The following is a 23,053-nucleotide window of genomic DNA, read 5'->3' as shown; positions in this document are numbered from 1 at the left end:
CCTTGCCTGATGACGAATAGCAATACCAAGTGCTCACACAGAGCCAGCAGACTATGAAAAGTAATACAGGAAAAAATCAGTTTCCTTTAGATTCATGTAGCCTTTGTACACCTTTGTCAAAACAGGCAGTTTGGACCAAGAAAATAGTCACAGGCGGTGCATGGAAAAAAATAACAAAGTTCTCAGGAAGTTCAATAAGAAACAATTTTACTTGCAAACTTTAGAACATTCAGAGAGAATAAGCCACTTGGCAAACCTTAACTTAGCAGACTCTAAAATATTCATATAGAACAAGTCACTCAAGGCATTGACTGGATTTTTTGGTCTGGCTTAAAATATGTTTTGAGAAGAAGAAGGTATGAGAAGAAGAAGACAGAGAAATAAATAAAATGGAGAAAGAAAGATAGATGGTTACCACCCCAGGATCTAGCATGGTCTCAGCAGCTTTTAAATCCAGGGTAGTGGAGCATGCCACTCAACATATATCACCATACTTTTATCTGTTCCAGTCCACTGAGGCCCTCCCACAGGTGGGCTTATGCTAATTTCAGCTCCTAAGTATCACATCTGACCTTTACACAAAGCCAAAATACTCCCAGAAGTCCCATGTGGTTGCCTGCTCCCCATTACAGTGTAGACCACCAGCTGACATTTCAAATGTTCATGTGGGCAGGCTCAAGGGGGTATGGGTGCTGTGCACCACCCCACATCGGCAGTGTTCTCCAACCACTTCTCACCTGGTTGTTTTGAGCCTGGAGAATGTTCCTCTGGTTTTCTACAAGAGTAAAATCCTGAAAGTTAGGGGAATATAGTCTGGTATTTCTGTATCTGCACTTTAAATGTAGCCTGCCAAAACTTTGCAGTGATTCAAGAAAAACATGTTTATTAAAGAGACATCCTGATCTCTCTGATTATTTTCATATTAAGTAATTACTCTGTGAAATTCTGCTCAAAACAGAAAGCAAAATCTCCCAGAAAGAACAATACATGTCCTTCAACTAGTCATAAATAAAATAGAAAACCATTTTTAATGCTTACCAAATCAAGGCTCCTAAAATTTTCTTTCTAGTACAATGGATCTTTGAAATACTTTGAAACAAGCAGTAAATTAATTTCTTTCAAGTTTATTCCCAACATCCTCCAGTTGGGCTTCATGGACTCTCTGGTGTATCAGGTGATGAGAGGAGAGAGAGATTCTGTGGGATGCAGCTTCCAGTGACTAGTGCCTCCCAGAACCATCATTTTATGTTCTGGGCTCTGCTAAACAAAGTGGCCTTGGGACAGTCATTCCTTCTTTACAGCTCCAGGCAACAGCTGCAGCTGGTCACAGATCCTCCTTCTTTCTGGTGCATTAGAAAAGAGTAAGGAGCAAAGAAAGGCTGAGGTACTGTGCTACAGGTACAGGAGGAATAGTCCTTCCTTGCAAGGAGCATGATGCAAGAAATTTGACAGATATGTAGTTTGTCACATCAGAATTGAGGGTTTTTTTGAGTTTTTTTTGGTTAGTTGGTTGGTTGGTTGGTTGGTTGGTTGGTTGGTTGGTTGGTTGGTTGGTAGGTTAGTGGGTTGGTTGGTTGGTGGGTTGGTTGGTTAGTGGGTTGGTTGGTTGGTTGATTTTTTGCAATAGTACACACTTCACAGCTTCACTTCCCTATCATTCTTCAAGCCCTGTCTCTAGAATCACGTGAACAGATGAAAAACACATCTCAGTGCAACATGAGCTAGCCTTTTTGTCCTGTAGGTGTAACATAACAACAGGATCCATAAGCACTTGCACAATGCAGATATTGTTAAGGTCTAAGAGCTTTGGGAAATCACAACAAGCAAACAAGATAATGTTGAATAAATGGTTAAATGTGATTTTTTTAAAAACACAGAAGAGGAAGAGACGTAGGTATTTTATTTTACCTTCACACACAAAGAAAGGATTATCTGACATAATCAAAAACTAAGTTAGTTTGTTTTCTTTGTTTGACATGTGGTTTTCACCCTGCAGGTGAAATAGTAAATTAAAAAGGAAAAGAAACTATGTATTACTCACCTCTCTTTGAAACCTCGATTTCATAGTTTCTTCCAGTTCTGTGAACGACTGATGCATGGACTCAGACCGCCAGGGAATCTCAGTCGTTTATTCAAAGAAATGATCTGGTTTTATACACTTTCTCAAGGTACAGTATTTCCTTACATGGTAATTCTCACATTGCCATGTCAGCAACACACTTTCTTAATGTCCTTCTATGGGGTGATCACACGCTGTCCACCTGTCAGTGAGCTTCTGTCAGGGTCCTCTCCATAGGCGTCTGCTGTGTGACACCTCGCTCACCCCAAGGTCAGGCGGAGACAAACCTCCCTGTACAGCCATGTGCTTCTTTGTGCTGCCATGTGCTGCTTTGTGCTGCCACATGCTTCTTCAGGTGCATCCTACAGCCCAAAGCTCAACGCCATTCCATCACTTCCCAAACAGTTCAATTTAAAAGCCTGAAAAATAAACTGACCCCACATTACATACTAACATTCTTCCAAAGATGGATCTATGTCCAGCTTTTATCACACTGAAATATGTCAAGTGTTTTCTAAAGGAGAAGAAGGAAAAATGAGGGAGGGATTAAGGAAAAAAAAAAAAAAAAAAAGACAAAAACTGACTTATGTCCCTCTTCTTAAAATTTGTCTCTTGGAAAAAAAAATACCATAGCCAACTATATCTGCTCCCACTAGTTTTTTCCATCTTAAATTCTGCTTTTATTTTAAGATTGTGCAGGAGCTGCCTACATCTACCAAACATTTGTGTTGGATTTTGCTGTGGAATAGCAATATTAAAAAAATGTGTAGCTACTTAAAACAGGGCGGATGGTTGGACTGTTTTGGCAGCCTATAGAGTCCAGGGCTTGTCTAGCAAACAGGCTGCACAGGGATGTAGGGAATGACCTTGAAGTCATAGTAGTAAATAGTAAATAAGTAATGGCCTATAAGTAATGGCCAATAAGTAATAATTACTTGCCATAAGTAAGTAATGGCCAATATTTTATTACAGAACAGGCATGGTGGCCACCTAATTTTAAAAACACTATTCTCAAAAGAGAAAAAAATAGGTGTTAGTGGAGTAAACTGAAGGAATATGACCAACTCACTTGAAGCAGGGAATAAGAGGCTATAATGTGTGAAATATTCAACACTTTCATTGTTTAAACCACTTCTAGAAAAAAGGTTCAGCCTTGAACATACTTCAGTCCAAACTGTTTACATTGTCAATGCTGGACTGCGCAATGCCAGTGCCTCCATGAAAATACATCTTTCCCAAATGAGTGCTGTGAGATGCGATCAGGAACAGAGCAGAGCAGGCTCAAGCTTAAAAACAAAGGATAAAAACTTTATTACCCTGTTACAGTGCACTCAGGCTATGCTATCCTCCCTTTCGGGGACCCCTGTGACTGGAATCAGATAAACAGGGTCCTTTCCTTCCTGCTCCCCTGGGGTTGGCAAAGAGCCAGAAAGCCCTCCCTGTCCAGAGCCTAGATAAGGCCATGACCCTTCCTGTTCGGTCTCTCTTTTCCCCTCCATCTCATGGATTAAACAAGCTCGGAGAACCACATTGGGAATTGGAGCCTCTTTTGTACCTGTGCCCATCTCCTGACATGCCTTCCCTCAAGGCCCCGCGTATCTGGGCTGGCCTGGTGATTCAGGGGGCTGAGAGGGTAGGCTCATAAGTTGGCCCCCAACGTGGGTTTGCTAAAAGCCCACGCAGGAGCTGGAGCCCTTATTTTAGGGGTCTCAAAACCTCTTTGGGAAAGTCAACCACCCTGTTCATAATCAGCTGCTTTTGAGTGGCTTTGAGTGACAGGGATAGGTCGTGACCTCGCCTGAGCGCCCCAGGCGAGCCGGCTGGAGCTGGGATCCCAGAACCTTCCATGCACGACCCCACAGTTCCACAGGATTGGTAAGAACCCCTTCGTTTTGCGTTTCCCGGGTACGCGCCTAGCTGGGAGAGGGTTACCATAGTGACCGTAAGACGCTGCGAGCATGGGTAAGCTAGGACCCACCGCACACACCTTGGAATGGGCGGGCTTTGTAAAAAGCCCGCGTTCCCGGGGTGGGGAAGGCACGGGAGGGGCATCTAACCCTGGGAGGGCGGCGGGGAAACCCTCGTGCCCCAGGGGAGCCGAGGAAAAGAGCAGGAGCCGCCCCGGCGGCGCGGCGCCACCCCCCTCCCCGCCACTTCCCGTGCGTTACGAGCGGGGAATTCAAATTTCATGCTGTGCGAAGTCTCTGGTGGCGGATAAGTGCACCAATAAAAAAAAAAAAAAATGGGTGCAGAAGTATCGGTGGACCAAAAGAGCACACTAAAACACCTTAACAATATTTTAACCAATGTTACATTCCCAAATAAGCTTCTACTGTGTTTTGTATGCTGGCTAACAAAGGAAATACCAAATTTTACTGTGCAAGAAATGAATTCACTCTCATTTTGGGACCAAACTGGACAGATATTAACTTTAAAAGTCGAAAATGGTGAACATAAAGTTTCTCTATTTATTCCAATATTTTTACAAGCTCGAAAACAGATTTTAGAAGCAGAAAAAAGCATACAGACACAGACTAACAGTCCGACTAACCCTTTTTCTCATCCCGAAGCGCCCCCCTGATACTCTAGCCCTGATATTGCTTTACCCACCCTCTATCCCCCTATAACACCTGTTTCTTCTCAAGAATGTAGTCCGGACTTCTCCAAAAGTGAAAGGTTCTCTTCCCAAAGCCCTGGTGATGGGGCAGGATCTCCCAGATACACGTGGCAGCATAATGGCAGCGGCCACGTGCTTTTACCTTCTCCCCACGGTCCCTTCCTCCCCCTATCCCTCTCCCAACCCTTCCCAGCCTCCAGTAGCACCGCCCCACCCTCCTTATCAGCACCTCCCTCCGAGTTGCCACGAGAACGGGGGTGGGGCCGACCCCTCCACAGCTCCCAGCCCACAGCACCGGCGGGGCGGGGGTTTCCCCCACGGCACCGGCAGCCCGGGAGAGGGGGGGCGACCTGCTTACCTGCTTCTCACCGGGACCCAAGGGGTGGGGGGAGGAAAACCCCTGCATCTATGGACAGTGGAAAAACAGTAGAAATTCCTGCAATTCAGGGAAGTGATGATGAATTCATAACATCTGTAGCACCTGCTGTATACCTAGGTAGGAGAAACGGTACCAGAGTTTATCAACCAATTCCATACAGGGACAAAACAGAGATCTGCAAAATACAGAGAGAATTTGGGAGATCAAGCGAGATTTTCAAAGGGATGATGAGGGCAACCTTTAATTCAAATGAGATGGTACTGTGATAAGTTAGAGAAGACTTTTTGTTCATCAAGACAGAAAGGAGAAGCCTTGTGTAGATAACAGAAAATCAAAGGAGAAGCCTTGTGTAAGATAACAGAGAGCCAAAGGAGAAGCCTTGTGTAGATAACAGAAAACTGCCAGACAGAAACTAGCTATTATGTTGATTACTTAAGCTAGTTGTGTAATTAGAACTTAGGTGCATATAACATATAACCTTATATGGAAAAGACCATTACAGGGCCGTGGACTTTCGCCGGGGAAGAAGAGAGGAGCTTCCCTCGGGCAACCAACAGAGAGTAGAAGACGACCCCCTAGCAACAGAAGGTGCAAGCGCAGAGTACACCCAGAGATACCGCGGCCCCGGGAAAAAAAAAAAAGTATAAAAAGACTGTGGGAAGGGGGAAAACGGTGTGTGAGCCGTAAGCGGAGCGGGGACTCCCCGGCTGCACCCAGCGCTGTTTGCTTGCCATCGCTTGCTGTAATCAATAAATTTCTGATTGACTCTTGAAAGGCTGAAGAAATTATTCGCCTCAATTTATAACAGTACTGAAGGATATTACAGATCTTTTTAAATGTTTACTAAGCCCTTCTGAATATGAGATGTGGGAAAACAGATGGAAGTTGGCTCTAACAGCAGTTTTAAAGGAGATGCAACAAACGCCCAGTGAAGCCAATGATAAGGATGGTAACCCTATTACAATAGACAATCTATGTGGCACAGGTGACTGGCACTGTCCAGAGAAACAAACTTCGAGTGCTATCTAAGTCGGTTTTAGATAAGATCTGTAATGCTGCAGAAAAAACGTTCTATCAATTACCAATAACTGAGGCTAAGGGTAGCTATATTGACATTAAACAGTTTCCTTCAGAGAGTTTTTTACCGTTTGTGGATCGCTTGAGAACACAAGTCGAAAGACAGGTGCAAGACCCTATGGTGCAGACAGAGCTGCTTAAAGAGATGGCTCAAAGGAATGCGAACGAGACCTGCCACAGAATTATCCTCAGCCTTCCTTTTGACCCATCACCTAGTCTTGCTCAGATGATCGACGCGTGTACCAGAAAAGCAGAGCTGTTTGATACTCCTGACAGAAATACATCTGCACAACTACAGCCTGCTGCCATGGCTGTACCAGGTCTAAGGAGGCAACCAATGTCATCAGACCAGCTGCAGCGCATCATCTGCCTCTGTTGCAAGAAACCAGGATGCTTTGCTAGAAACTGTCCTCAAAACCAGAACCAGAGAAAGTTCAACAAACAAAAAAACTGGGTGTACAGCGCGTGCCCGCTGCTAATACAACTACGCGCAAAGACATAAATATAGCGCGACCCACATGGGAAAATGCCTCTCTCTTAACAAATAAGGGGGAGAACAGGACTCATGGTGGGGGAGGCAGAAAAATAAAAATGTCAAATGTACAACTAACAAGGTTTGGCAGCTGCTAGGCCGACCTCGCCTAGTGACTGCCAAAGGGTTTCATTTCAGATCCACTGATTGGGAAGTCATTATAGTGGACCTGTCAAACAGCTCACAGGACCTGAAGGCATACCAAATGGAACTGGACAGTGAGTATTTTGTCATTGGAGATACAGCACACACACCTTCAGAGATTGAGGTAGCTCCCATGACTACTAAGGAAAAGATATCAAGCCTTATGCTGTTGGCACACTGGTCACACCCACCATTTTACCTAGAAAAGGGGCAAATTCTGGCCCAAGCTATTCCCATCCCAGTAGAAATAACAGTAGAAGGAAAATCACCAGAAGTCTACTGGGCAGAGGTGGTGGGAGAGGATAAACCCTCAATGGCATGCAACCTAGCCCATGGGTCAGAGCACCTTCATATGGAAGGGGTTCTGGACACGGGCACAGATATCATGGTAATACCTAAGACCATGTGGCCATCACATTGGGAGTTGCTACCTGTGGCAGGCAAACTTCAGGGCATAGGAGGAACCACATTGGCAAAGATTTCAAAAAATGTTGCGCAAATTGAGGCACCTGATGGGAAATTGGCAAGTGTTTGTCCATTTGTTGCAGACTATAAGGCCCCTCTGTGGGGGAGGGATACCATGTCACAGTGGGGAATCCGGTTGGTCATTCCTAAGACACCCCAGGATTTTTGGAAATAGCCACTGTGGTGCGCCCTGCCCACAAGTTAAAGTGGTTGGATAACACCCCAAGGTGGGTAGCACAGTGGCCTTTGAGTATCAAGAAACTCAAGGCGCTTGAGAAACTTGTGGAGGAGCAATTGGCTCAAGGACACATACAAGAGACAAGATAGCCCTTGGAACTTCCCAGTCTTTGTAATAAAGAAGCCTGGGAAGGACAAGGACGAGAAATAAACAAAATTATAGAGGATATGGGTCCACTCCAACCGGGGATGCCTAGTCCAACAATGCTCATTCAAGATTGGCAATTGGCTGTCCTAGATATCAAGGACTGTTTCTTCCAAATTCCATTGCACCCTGAAGATGCCGCGAGGTTCACATTCTCAGTTCCCACCATCAATCAAGAAGCCCCAATGAACCGCTATCACCGGAAAGTTTTGCCCCAAGGTCTAAAATCTAGTCCTTTCATATGCCAACAGTACGTAGCCTCGCTACTGTCTCCAGTACACGCAGAGAGAAAGGACGCTATCATCCTTCACTATATGGATGATGTGCTTGTGTGTGCCCCCAATGACTCTATACTCCAACACACGCTTGACCTAGTGGTTGAGATTTTAACCTCTGCTGGACTTCTATTGCAGAATGACAAAGTTCAAAGGATGCCACCTTGGAAATACCTGGGTCTGGAGATCGCTGCAAGGACCATTGTCCCGCAGAAATTGGAGATCAATTGCAACCCCAGAACACTAGTGGACGTCCACTCTTTGTGTGGGTCTTTGAATTGAGTAAGGCCCTGGCTAGGCCTCATGAATGAGGACCTAGACCCTCTCTTCAATTTATTGAAGGGGGAGAGGGAGCTGGCCTCCCCCAGGGAACTGACCCCAGAGGCAAATACAGCAATTGAAAAGGTACAGAAGGCCTTGTCAGAGAGGCAGGCACATCGGTGTGACCCAAACATGCCTTTCCAATTCATTGTTCTAGGAAAGCTGCCACATTTGCATGGGTTGATTTTCCAATGGATTGAGGGGCAGAAGGATCCACTCTTGATCACAGAGTGGGTTTTCCTCTCGCACCAAAGATCCAAGACCACCACTAAGCCACAAGAGCTGATAGTAAAGCTGATTCGGAAGGCCAGGGTGAGATTGTGCGAATTAGCAGGGTGTGACTTTACATGTATTCACCTCCCAGTCAGGCTTTCTGAGGAGGGAAGGAACTCTCCTTGAGAGACTGACCAAAGGGATGTTTGAGCATTTGCTTCAGAGCAGCGCCAGTCTCCAGTTATCTCTGGACAGCTCCAGGGGACAAATATCAGTCCATGCCCCATCTCACAAGTTGTTCAATGAGGAATTCCACCTTATTCGTTGAGAGAAAAGGAGTCAGAGACCACTCAATGCTCTCACAGTGTTCATGGATGTATCTGGGGTTTCCCACAAGTTGGTGATGACTTGGAGAAATCCACAGACTCAGCATTGGGAAGCTGATGTCGAGTTTGTGGAGGGATCCCCCCAGGTGGCTGAACTGGCTGCAGTGGTAAGAGCTTTTGAGAGGTTCTCTGAGCCAATCAACTTGGTGACAGACTCTGCCTATGTGCAGGAGTAGTGTCCAGGGCGGAGCAGGCCATGCTCAAAGAGATAGAGAATGAACATCTCTTCAGATTGCTCTCAAGACTGATTTATTTAATCTCTCACCAAGAGCATCCATTCTTTGTGATGCATGTGAGGTCACACACTGATTTGCCAGGTGAGATTGCAGAGGGGAATCGCAAAGCAGACTCCCTTGCTGCTCCAGTCGAAAAAGCACGTCTCCCTGACATCTTCCAACAGGCAAAGCTGAGTCACCAGCATTACCATCAGAATGTGCCAGGTCTGATCCGACAGTTCCAGCTAACACGGAGTCAGGCTCGAGCCATTGTGGCCAACTGTCCCAATTGCCAGCTCCAGGTCGTGCCATCGATGGGCATGGGGGTAAACCCCTGGGGCCTTGGCAGCTGTGAGGTGTGGCAGACAGACATCACACACATTCAAAGTTTTGGTCGTCTTGAATGCATTCATGTAAGCATGGACACATTCTCAGGTGCAGTGTATACCTCTGCTCATATAGGACAAAAGGCTGCACATGCCAAACAGCACCTAGTGCAGGAATTTTCAGTATTGGGGGTTCCAAAAACGATTAAAATGGATAATGGCCCAGTGTATGCATCCAAGGAATTTCTGGAATTTCTCCAGCAGTGGGGAGTGGAACATAAGACTGGCATCGCCCACTCCCCCACAGGTCACGCTGTGGTCGAGCGTGCACACCAGACACTCAAGCAGGTATTGAAAAGACAGAGCAGTTCAGCTCCGTGGATGTCTCCACAGGAGAAGCTCTGCAAAGCCATGTTTACCATCAATTTTCTGAACTGTTCATTTGAAAACATGAGTCCACTAGTTGTACGTCATTTTAACACTGGCAAGCAGTTCAAATTGTCTCAGCGTCCACCGGTCTTGATTAGGGATCCAGAAACTTGGGAAACCAAGGGTCCCTATGAGCTCGTGACCTGGGGTCGTGGCTACGTGTGTGTAGCTACTCCATCAGGCCCTCGGTAGATTCCCCAGAAGTGGGTGAAACCTTTTGTCCTCAAGAATCCAGGTCAGACAGAAGGGGATGAGAAGCAAGTAGCTGATGCTTCAAAGAGAAGATGCCGCTGAATGGAAGAAGGAGAATTTTCCTAAGTGTGAATTCCTTCCAGCAGAAACAGAGACTTTAACATGTTCTCAAAATGTTTGTTTTTCCCTTTTAGAGAAAACCTACCTCCCACTCAACCCTGTGATGAACCCCATCCAAGTTGTCATCCTGCTAATTGGTTCAGAGAACAGTTCAGGGGCTGAGGATTCACGGGGTGGTGGACATCTATTGTTAGATCAATTTTGTTACTTGTTATTCTATTCCTTGTAACCTTGGCGTTCGGGATCCTGCGTCACTTGATTTTCAAAGCTATCAAGGGTCTCATACCTTCTACCTCAGAAGTCAGCCACATAGAATTGGCAAACCTGAGGAGGTCTGACTACGCTGCCAAGCGTAGGTGGTAAGAAACCCATACTCAGGGTTAAATTGAGCCCAGTGAATTCCTGTAACCTTGTTAAACAAAAAAGGGGGAGGTGTTACAGTGCGCTCAGGCTATGCTATCCTCCCTTACGGGGACCCCTGTGACTGGAATCAGATAAACAGGGTCCTTTCCTTCCTGCTCCCCTGGGGTTGGCAAAGAGCCAGAAAGCCCTCCCTGTCCAGAGCCTAGATAAGGCCATGACCCTTCCTGTTCGGTCTCTCTTTTCCCCTCCATCTCATGGATTAAACAAGCTTGGAGAACCACATGGGGAATTGGAGCCTCTCTTGTACCTGTGCCCATCTCCTGACATGCCTTCCCTCAAGGCCCCGTATATCTGGGCTGGCCTGGTGATTCGGGGGGCTGAGAGGGTAGGCTCGTCGTTACCCTACAACTACAATAAAAGGAACACACAGAATTCAGGATGAAAACCTTCCAAAACATTCCTCCTCCCCCCATCCAATTTCCACCAAAACACAGTGAGACACAACCCTGGATTCCTGATCAAGTTACTACCCTTCAGATAATCAATTCTTAGTTCATCAAGGGAGAGAGGAGTCTCTCCTGTACCATAGACTCCCAGGAAACACAATTGCAACCTCTTGTGTTTCCATGTCACACATGGCAACTGCCCAGAGAAAATCTGCCATTGTGACACCCTCCTTTCCATGTCACAGTGCTCTCACCACCATGCATGGACTAAAACTGCTCATAGGGTTCCTTTAAGGATGCTTTGCCAAGGACCAAAGAACAACAGTTTCTCATTTTGGGATCACAGTCCCTCCCATTCTTCTCCCCTGGAGCCGAGGGTGTCCAGAACAGAGATCTTCTTCCTGGAGACAGAGGGCACCACCACACCCTCCTCAACTTTTCTCTGTTCACTCCACTCCTGCACTTGGAGTTGCTGAAGCAGGTCACACCCACTCCTGCACTCTCTTGGCCCAAGTCATTGCATCCCCCTAAAAATGCAGTCTCTGTTGCAGGAGAAATTGGTTCAGTCTATGGCTATACAAGAAAAGTGCAGCCAAGGCCACTCCATCATCTCCTCCCACCTAGGATTTCTTCTAACATCACAGGTCTCAGACTGTCTCTTTTCTCTTTCAAATCAAGGAGGAGTAGTGTTTTGCAAAGCTTTCTTTTCCCGGGAAAGGGTTAAAAGACTTGGGCTCCCAGGACAGCTGAGATCTCACAGCAGGCTGCCGAACTTCCACAGCTGGGCACCTGCCTCCCCCCCAACCTCTGTCTTCTCTGCAGCATACTGCTGGCACATGGTATCAAATTTCCAGGTGGAACGGGCTCTCTCTCTCTCTCTCTTCCTCTGGGGGGGCTGCCTGGGACATCACAGTGTTTCTCCACCCTTCCGTCCTGTGGCGGGCCTACCTGGTTCCAGTCCTTTCACACCCTGGCCTACCTCTCCTAGGCCACATGGCTTCCCCTCCCCCGCCCAGCCTATGGGCTGGGCCGGGGAGGTCTGAACTCTTCACTGACCGGAACCAAAGAGAGAAAGTTCCCATGGGAGTTTTCTGCTTCTAACCCCCTGTGTTCTCAGAGGCATGTCCAATGCCTTCAGTGGTCACTCCAGGCATCAATACCCAAATCTGACCACTGATTGGTTTGACCCCAACTTCCTGAGAAAACTCACTTCCTTGTCAAACCAGGACACTTGTCCAGGCTTCTCTTCATCGAACTAATATCCCAACTTCAAGTAGTGCTAATGTAGCTGTATCACTGCCAGAACTTTACCATCAACCTCCACAAACATGAATGGCCACAACTTAAGCATACACCAATGCAGAGGCTTCCTCATTGTTTATTTTGCTCATGAAAAAGTAGCTTTCAAGTGATCTGTCAGGACTTCGCCTCCCTTTAAAGAGAACAGGTGAACCTGTTTGATTTGGTGATTCAGCAAACAAGAAAAATAACCATTTGTGCAGCAGCAAAGCAGAAGCAGCTCTGAGTGGTTTGGTGTATTTTATATAACGTATGTTCATCTAGCAGAGTTTTCTGGTGTCCTTCAGTCTGCCTTCAATAGTCATCTTAATCCCACAAGACAGTAACTATTATAGAAGTATTATTTGTTATGAACAGGCAAATTCAAAGCCAGAATATGTTAAAAAAATTTGGGCCTGTTTATTAAAATCACAGACAGCTGGGGACGAGGTCCCAGGATAAGCCCAGGACCTCAGCGGCAAGCCAGAAAGTAACAACGTGCAAGAGTAACTGTGCACAGGCACAGGGTGTTTCCTTGGCAACAAAGTCCGCGGAAAGACCCCGGGTGGCCAGCACCCGGGGTTGTTAAAGTCTCTGGAGGCTGTCGATTGGTGCGTTCTTGATCCTCTCGTTGATTGGCTCCTTTTCTGGTCCTTGATTGGTTTATAAGATGGTGCATTTCTGGCCAATCATTCCTGAACTTCGAGGCACCATTGGTTGATCTGTTTCTCCAATAGCAGGTTGGACTGATGATGTCGTTCTCCGATGCACCTGGCCTCCCCCCCCCCCCCCGATTGGCAACTGTGCACAAACACTTAACTAATGGTACATATTAAACTTCATAACTAACAGTAACTCACAACCACTTACTACATTAACAATTTAACAATTCATTACATTAACAATTGGTTACATTAATTAACAATTACCTACAACCCACCCGACACAATTTACCCATCACCACTCCCACCTATTAAAACAAGTTTATTTGTAACATTATTCAGTCCTCAGTGCACAAGACAGCAATCACATTTGTATATTGTAGACAACAAAATTCTTGTCTTTGATAACTACCTGGAATGAGGAAGCTTGGGGTAACTTCTGGGTCTGTCACTGGTTTTAGTGCCTGAAGAGTTGTACCCACTAACCAGTGGCTTGCCATTCCTCAATCCCACAACACTGGGGAGGATCACAATGTCTTCTTTCTTCCTACACTCACTCATTTTGTCTGTTTTTCATGCTTTCAGGAGCACTGTTGCGTGCTATCCTCTTACTAGCTTCTTTGATGCCTTCATCCTACACAATCTTGTCCTCACACTTCTTTCTACTTGGGACAGAAACCACTGTACCAAAATCAGGCCTCTATGAAGAGTTTATTTTCAGCCATTTTGTCCCATGTTTCCCCCAACTAATTTGTTTCCCTCAATTTGTACCAGTGTCTGGACTGCATGAATTCAGCTGCTTATCAAACAACAAAAGAAAAGAGAAAAGCGAGAAAATTACCTGGCTTTTATTTCAGACCATTTCACAGATAGAAATCCTAACATCCAAATTTCAAGTTTTTAGAAGATCTCTGCTCCCTGTGAATCAATGATTTAAAGAAACTGAAAGAGTTAAGAGTTTAGCTAGAGTTAGTTAGGAAGATAGAAACAATTTATAATGATTAAAAGTATACCAAGAAGAGTGGAAGTAATAGGGAATAGTTAATTGGCAGATGGAGCTAGTTAAGGCTAAGATATAAATTGCTTACTCATCTTACTGTGTTTGAAGAAGCAGGATAAAAATTTGGAGCTATTGTGAAAATGAAGAAACCATGGCTTGCACCTGTGCCTCAAAACCAGCTAAGACCAAGTTGAAGAGCTTGGACTAAGCCCAGGGGTCAGAAACCTTGGCAACATACAAAGGCAAAAAGGTCACAGCAAGAAAGATGTTTATTACTTCAATGTCAAAGGACCACTCCCCATTTCAAAACCCACTGACTCATTTGAAGTGAAGGAGTGTGCAAACATGAAAGAACTTTGAACTCATTATAATACATTTTAATATAAAGTGAGGGTAGGCGGGGTTCAGTAATGAATATATATAGGCATTCTGGGAAATTGTATGAATATGTAAGACTTTTTTGATGAATAAGGGAGCTGGGGGCTTACTGATTCCACACGTCTTTGGGAGACTACTCTCCATGTACCTGGTGCTTTCAGTAAACATACCACTTTCTAACTTTAACTAGTTGGAGAGTTCAATTCTGCACTTCACCTGGTCAAAGTATTCACCAGCAGAGAAATAATTATATTAGTTATAGCATATCTAGTTATATGTTTTTTCCATATCACAGGATTTCTGTCTTGGTTTGAAAGATAGGTGTTTGCTAAGGAAGGCAGGGGCCTCCCTTTGAATGGAAAATGTAAATGCCTTCCCTCCAAATTATTACAATTTTGAAATTAAAGGGCTCTCTGGAAAAGATATTAGAACTGGAATAACAGTTCTTTCCTAGTACGTACAATAAAGCAAACAAACAACAGCTATAGCATTAACATCAAACAGAGCTACAAACCTAACAATGGATTTCTGAGCTGCAGGCACTTTCCCCTTTGGTGTAGTGATGGTCACAGCTGCCAGGGGTGCTGTTGGCTCCTGGCTGGGCAGGGCAGGTGTGATGATTCCCCTGCGGCTGCAGGGGGCGCTGTGCTGTGAGCTCAGGGAGTACATGGTAACGGTGGCTTGCCCGAGATGGGAAGGGATGGAAGAGAGGCAGCAAACTGGGACAACAGAATGTCTCAGCAGGCAGGGGCTGCGGGCCTACAGTGCAATGCAAAACGTGGAGCAGTGCTAAAGAAGTGATGGGGCAGGGCAGCAGTGGCCCAGCTCCTTGCAGGGCAGAGAGAGGTGAGTGGAGGATCCTGGGCACTCAAGCCCAGGATGCTATCATGAAAGTCTCTTTTTTTAGTGGGGTAGGTGTTAATAATGTCCCAGTTCATTGGCTGTTCTCACAAGCAGCGGCTCAACCCATGGCAGAAGTAGCAGCTCTGGGCTGGGGTCCAGTGGCAGCAGTGAAATCCCTTCCCCAAGCAGCAGCTCCGACTGTCCTTCTCCAGAGCAGGGAGAGAGAGAGAGAGAGAGAGAGAGAGAGAGAGAAAGAGGGAGAGTCAGCAGCTGCCCCAGCCCTGTCTTTTATCAGCCCAATTATTGTGGTATCTCTGCACCTCAGAGAGAAACTCCCAGATAAGAGAAGTGCAACCAGATGCCTTTCTCCCCTGAGCTTGGCCACTTCTTTTGTTTTTTCTGAAGTACCCAGTCATTAGTGTTTCCTAGCAACTTATGGGAAAAAATTCTATAAGTAAAAAAGGAAACAAAGGGAAGAAACCTAACCCCCAACACCTTCAGCAGAAAGTACCATTATATACCTGGTATTATACATTAACCTCCAGTTGTGACAATTTTTGTATCAATCCTACAATTGCCCCCCAGCCCAAATATATTGATCCTTCATTGTAGTAATTTAAGATTAAAGTCTCTTTGCAGCTGATCTTTAGCATCTGGAAAAGATATGCACTTTTTTTTGTAAATTCCCTTTTTTTTTTTACCAGTCTCCATTTTTGGAGATTTGCAGTGGTGCAGAATTGGAAACAGATCCACTGTCTGAGTATCTTACACTGGGCCTCAAATTCCATCAGCAATAGCCAGTCTGAAAAACCTTGAAAAATAAACTCCAAAAGCTAAAATGCAAGTGGGACAAGACAAGACACTGGGTTTTGAATCATCTCTAAACCAGCCTTGTTATTTTGGGTACTATTTTCTAGCTATTGACTAGCTGAAGGGGATGTTAAATGATAGCAGCAGGAACCAGCAGCATGGCCACTGTGCAGTACTTCACGAGACAATCCTGATGCTGTGCAACATGAACACATCAGACAGATCTATGGTGCAAGAGATACAGCTATGGACAGAACAGTCCTAGCTGGAAGCTAGGAAGCTTGGAAAACACTAGATAAACATTACATGCTGTTTTCCATTACGTAATACATAACTGTGGAAGAGCCTACACTGACAGACATCTGAGATTTATCAGTCAAGTCTGCTGGACCCTAGGCCATTGAAATTAACTATGTTTTAGCTATTGTAAAGAAGTTGAGGATTTGGAGGAAATTACTGAAGAACTAGTTCAGTTTTCTGTTTATATGAACTGTAATGTTAGTTCTATGAAAAACAAAAGAAAACCGCAGCCCAAAAATAACCATGAGAAAGTCTCCAAAATCAAGAACTTTAAACATAAAGAGAGGAGGATGATATAGATGCCTTGGTTGCCTTGTTCCTTTTTAATTTTTCACTACTAGAGTAATTATTGTAGTTGCTGTAGTTTGAGTCCTGTCTCAGCTTTAGTACCCTCAAATACAGTTTGGGTTCCTGCCTCAACTACAGTCCTCTGAGAGTGCTGCATTGTGGCCCAATAGGCACTGTGGCCAGGCCCCCAGTAAAGGGTGAGAAGCTGCTAATTTTCTTTGCAGATGGCAAGGCACCTTTCTATCAGGGGATGCATCTGTTTGCCAGGGTTGATCACCTGTTCAGGTGTAAAGTCACAGATAAAAGGAAGGCCTTTCACTTTTTGTCCAATATTTAAACAGTTTTGGATTACTTAATAGTTTAGCATAATAGTGGTAAATTTAATCTTAGAGAATAAAAACAAGAAAATATTCTCCATTTACACAAAATCCAAGAAGGAGAGACAACAGAAATATACATTTAGAAGTCCCTCAAATCATATGTTCAGCAACATCTTTCCATTGAAAAAGAACTTCTAATCAAATAGAAAAATTACTTAACCATTGAAGAAGTAAGATAAAGACTTATTTTAAGTTAGTAAACAAACAGTAAAACTCCATAAATGTTTATATCTATCACCCATAGTGTGACACATTTATTTAATTTGTATTCATCAACACACAATCATCAAGCCAGATTTTGCCTGTTTGAGAAGAACAGATTACAGCCATATTTAACTATAGCCATATTTAACCTAGACATATTTAACCATAATTTTACAAAACGCGTTGTCCTAAGATGCCCTGAGACAGTTCAGTACTCAACCATCTCATTGCTATTGTTGTTTTGGATACAAGAAATGCTTTGAATCAATTTATTCATTAAGGATTTGAACTTGGAAGACTCTTCACATTATGGCTTCAATCCAGCAAAGCAGTTAATGCACCTGCGCTCTTTAAGCACTAAAATGGTTTCAATAAAGTATGACAACTTATGACTTTAGAGTTCAATTGCATGCCTAAATCTTGCTGGATTACAGCCAGAGCATTTAATACCTTGCAAAAACAGACTCCAAGCAAGAATTATCATTATGAAGGTAAATAAGATAAATGTGAAACTTTTTTTACTAAGTTTTTGTAACAGAAAGAAAGCATAAAGTGTTTGCTTCTTGATTTGCAGAAGATTTTTACCTGATTAAAAACTTTAATACATGACAATTCATCTATTGCATAAAATCAGTTTTGTGGGGTCCAACACCATATGATGTAAATAAACTAAGTTAACCATATATGTTATTGCCCCATGACCCACATAAAAGCACACAGTATTAACAGGAACACAGACTGGTTGGATTCTGCAGAGTAAATTTGCTGTCTTCAGATTTACAGTATGATAAAGGACTATTGAGTTTACCAACAAATTTTATAAATTAAAATATTAATTGTAAATTATCTGCAGATTTGAATGTGAAACAGAACCTTTCTCCAATACCCTTGTCTTCAGATTGTTTGACCCTTATCCCTTACAGCTGAAGCTGATCCATTGTTATGAATCTATGTAGGAGATCAAGTGTAATTATGGGGGTTTTTTTGCTAAACAGAATTACAGTGTAACCATGGCAATGAGGGAAGCAAAAAAAACCTCACAGTAGTAGATAACTATAACTAAAAGCTCTTAGACCACTCTGCAGAAGAGCAACCAGGTTGGGTTCTACATTGCTAACACTCCCCATTTCTTGGAACCCAGGGCTGATGTTGCCTTCCCTTCCCAGGAGACATAGCCTTACTCTGCCCAGGGGCTTTCACTGGTACAAAAGATAATGAGTTTGGGGCTGGAGGAGTTTGGGGCACTACTGAAAATGAAGCTCAGATATGTCATCTGCTGAATTTTCCACTATGAACAGTCACAGGCAACAGGCCTTGCTTCCCACCTAGGGCGGAGCATTAGAATATAAAGATGTAGTTTTCAGGCCCCTGGGTTTTCTCCTCAGTTGAGCTGGACACACATTCTAAAAGCAGAGTCTGTGGAAGAAGGAATTAGGATTTCATCACATTTGTCACATCAACATAGCAAATTCCTTTACCACACTCCATGTTCATGGCCAAATGAAGAATATCCACTGCCCAACTTCTTTTCTTCCTCACTCCTTTAAATAATGACTGAATTGGCCAGACAAGCTTTTTGAGTCCAATTATACTCTGCCTTGAACCATGTAATTGACTTTCTGAAAGAGTTACTGTTTTGCTTGAAAGCATTCCAAATGAAGAGACACAAGTGAAAGTGCTCTGTACCCATCACGAGAGCAAAAATTCAAGCCTGGGCAGCAGAGGCTTAGAAAGTCTATTCTGACATCTAGCCTTTACCTATACAATAGATAGCAATGCTTTCCTAGTGGGGAGGGATGCTATGCATATTTGAAATACAATCCAAGAGCTCAGCAGGTAATATAAAATTTTTTAAAAGGTATTTATAGACAAAGAAAATAATTTTTCATTTGTCTTTTAATCTCTGCCAAACACAGATTTCAAACACAGTTCCATTACTCTATCCTTGCATTTTTTTACATTCAGTGTTCTCCGGAGAGCATAGAAAACCCTGACATATGGGAAAAATCAAGAACATAATAGGAAGTGTTCTGTCTAACTTCTCCCTCTCTTTCTATCTTGCCCAAAACTAAATAAAACCAGGAAAATAGTATCTACAAACCAATTCAACTCAATAGGCTGAAGCTACTCACAAGGGACCAATCATAGTTTAAGCAAACAAATCTTGTTTAACACTCTGGAGGACCATTAGCAAAGGTTGCTTTCAAGTTTTACCGTTCTCTTTTCAGCTGTTTAATTGTCACACACTGAAACACGTTTGCCAGTTCTAAGAAAGGAATTCAGGCAGATCAAACTGGAGTTTACTAATTAACTTACAGATGGGGGTTATGGCGGTGTACAAAGTTGTCTGAAGCCAAATAAGGAATCACCTGCCTTTGCTCAGTCTCACAGAGGATAGGGCCTGAGCACTCAGCTCTGCTGACCCCTTAATTCCTCCTCAGGACCACTTGGGATTCATTCAGGAAGCCTGAATTATTCCTGGGTTGTGTCCAAACACCTTTTAAATGTTCAGCCTCACACAAAATAACTTCATCTGTTTTCCCTGCTCACACATTGGCCCTAACTCTCTTCGTTAGACTCTGCCCAGTGTGTAGCCAGTTCTCACATCTCAGGGATGGGGAGGCTTATGCCCTAATAGCATGCAGACTCAGACACAGCTCGTGGCCACTGATCTGCTATGTGCCAGCATTTTTACCTTTACTGGCTTCACCCCCAAGAACCGGCCAAACCACATGCTGCCTGTTGTCTCTTAAGCAGGCACAATTTTCTTTAGAGCAGCAGGAGTCTACCCACAAGCTTCTTGTACATTGCTATTCCAAAAAAGGTACATGACAAGGAAAGAGGATGAAGGACATAAGATACAGACAAGGCTGCATAGACATAATCTAAGATATCGACAAGGCTGCATTTCTCTTTTTTACAAGAGAAAAAGAGAGAAAAACTGCTAGCAAACAGTACTATTCAGAGCACTAAATGTTTTGCAAGTTCTTATTTCTTCATTAATGATTAGTGTATTCAAGTAGAAACAGACTACAACATTTTTGCTTTCTGAGAAAAAATTATATTTAAAGGATATTTAATACATCAGAAAGTCTCTCCTGTTTATGTGTACCAATAGGAAAAAAAACAGTCGAACACCAGATGTTGGGGAAGAATTCATTATTTACTTGATTTATGAATTCAGTTATTACTATTTTCAAAGAGAGGAGCTAACTACAGTGAATGACAGGGTGACAGGAAAAAAACAGCAAAATGGTAGTTTAAATAATTCCTGTAATATCTTCTATTTAAGCCGCTTGTGAAACACAAGTTACAAACCGGTAAGAAATCTCTACCAGTACCTACCTGGTCTGGTGAGCTGCTTCCAAACAAAAACCATGCTGTGAAGATTAGTGTACTGGGAAAAGAAAAGAATTGTAATTGACCTGGATTTTATTTAAAAGATTAAAGACCACTATTTCACAAGACTGTCAATAAAGATAGTACAATTGCTGAAATGGCTTAAGGGAAAGCCTCAAGAAAATGTAGGGTCAGTAGAATAAAAAATAATGTATTAAATCAGAATATATTTTTGAACAGAAAGCTACTTTCTGTTTAATAAAAGTCTATATCTGTAATTCCTTTGCATTTCAAACAGAAAGCTTGTGTGAAGCTATGCACTTCCCAGATAATCATTTCCTAAACCAAAGGGCCATTGTGTACTAAAAGAAGGTACAGTTTCTACATATACAAGGTAACATGTGGAAAAGACATGGAAGGTTTCACCCATTTTCACCTGCTGCAACCTCCCTTGGTAAATAGTCATCTCTCCCTGACAGTGAAACTGAAACAAAGGATTTAAAACGTCAGCCCAGTGTGTTTAAATGGAGAAGTATTACCTAAAAATAGTTCTCAGTAACTACTGTGTGGCCAGTACTGATTCTCTACATCTAATTTTCTTGATATTAATATATTAATACAAGTAGCAGCAATGGGTCATATATGACAGAATGCTGTGATGCTACAATGTGAAGCATTCACAACTCCATGCTGGCCTTCATTATATGTGAATCATGTGATTGTACAGCTTGCATTAATGACCATATTGCTAAGGAGACCTGAAACTTCTTGGTTATAGCCATCTGTAATAACAAAGATCACCAACTTATGCAAGACAAAGTAGCTGGGGAGAGAGGAGTAGCAACAAAATATGTGCCAAACATACGCTTTTTGGAAAGAAGCACGACAGAAAGAACATGATGCTGTCCATGATGATTCTTAGAGGAAAGGCTAGAAGAAGCTTAGTTAATATAAATGGTCCCCAGAGATCATTTTTATTACCTAATCCATTCCGTAAGCCTTAAGAATAATTTTATATTCTCTAAATATATATGTAGTATATATGTAGATATATATAAGAAATGAGAAAAACAAGAATGCTAAAGAACACTGACAAAAGAAGGAAAGGCTGGCCAGGGGGTAATAACAGGCAAGACCATTTTATTCTGGCACCTTTTGTCTTGAGAGAAATATTTGAATGTGTTGAATTTTGGAAGTGGAATGCAAATTTCGATGGTGGACTGTGGGTATTCTCAGCTCAGTCAGAGAGAAAGAGAAAGGTTTTCTAACCAGGCAAGAGCCTGGGAAACAGTTGGGAAAGAATGTAAATAATTCTCTAATCTATCTTGTTATTCACATTGTTTATAGATATCTTCTGCTACTGTGTGTCATTCACTGCACACCAATGGTGTGACATGTTTTTACTCTAAGACCAATGAAATTAGTCTTCTTGATGTTCTCTATATATAGAGTGGTACATTTGAAATAAAGGGAGAGCTCATTTTCTTAGCCTTTTGATCTTGAGTTCTCTGTTCCCGTCCTGCTCAACAGCGTCAGTGGACTCCTAGAAAAGGAGGATTAAGTTTTTTTCCATAGAAAGGAAAAAGCATAGACTCAGTATTTATAGTACAATTTAGAGGCTGCTCAAAGTACATAACAACTCAAGCTTTCTGGAAGCAATCCTTGGATGCACAGAATTTTGGAGGTAGAATCAAAATTTCAGTGGTGGTTTCATTGAAAACCCTGCATCCTGACCCTGTGAGACTCTAGGATTATGTATTTATAGATCTCAGAAAGAAATTGAAGATAAAAGGCTGTGTGCTGCAATTCAATAAATGCAGTTAAGGGTGAAGCCAGCAACAGCTTTCCCACCTGACACTTGCATGAGTTACATTTTTGTCAGATACTTGCATTTTGGTTGCTGGTCTCTCCAAGAGTTAAAAAACATCTTTAGCACATATAACTGGTCGTTGGAGTGTGCTGCACTTAAGACTCTGCACTATAGCACCCTAGGGTCCCAGGGGTCTGTCTGGTCTCCCGGGCATCTGACGCTGTAGGTGTCCTGGATAGCGCTGTGCTGATGAGGCGTAGCCTGTCTGGGCCCTTGGGCTAGCTCCCAGCCGCAAACAACTTTAGCGAGCAGCTCTGGAGTGATTTCAGCTCTAGTGAGTTCAGCTTGTAGTGATTTCAGCTCGGCAGACGCAGGGATGGAGAGAGGAGAAGCCTGTATGGAGTTCCGCCACGGTGTCTTTATTTGCAGATCCTGCGAAGGTTTCCAGTGACAGCTCTTCTGCCGAATTGGACAGAGATGGGGTTTATGTAGGGTTCTGGGGTGTTGGAAATTGTCCAATGGCCAGGGTTGAGAAGAATACGACCTATAGCCTTACAGAGAGATAACAAGGGTCCGAGGGCAGAAGAGGGGCTGCTTTGGTCCACTCATCATGACTCTGCATTTCTTATCTAAGGCAAGTGACCGTAATGGAGGTCTTGCAGGGCCTCTGACTGCTACACTGCACATGGACCAGGAAGGTCAGAAAAACATATATGCATGTCATTTGAGTGACTAGACATTTTCATATTTGGAGCTGCACATTGGGGGATTATGTGTTTACACAGCGCTATCTAGTGCTGATCATGAACAGCAACATAGG

Source organism: Vidua macroura, chromosome 1 (genome assembly GCF_024509145.1).
Source record: "Vidua macroura isolate BioBank_ID:100142 chromosome 1, ASM2450914v1, whole genome shotgun sequence".
NCBI classification, from domain to species: Eukaryota; Metazoa; Chordata; class Aves; order Passeriformes; family Viduidae; genus Vidua; species Vidua macroura.
The sequence above is the reverse complement of the archived record's forward strand: the minus strand, read 5'-3'. Positions refer to the sequence as shown.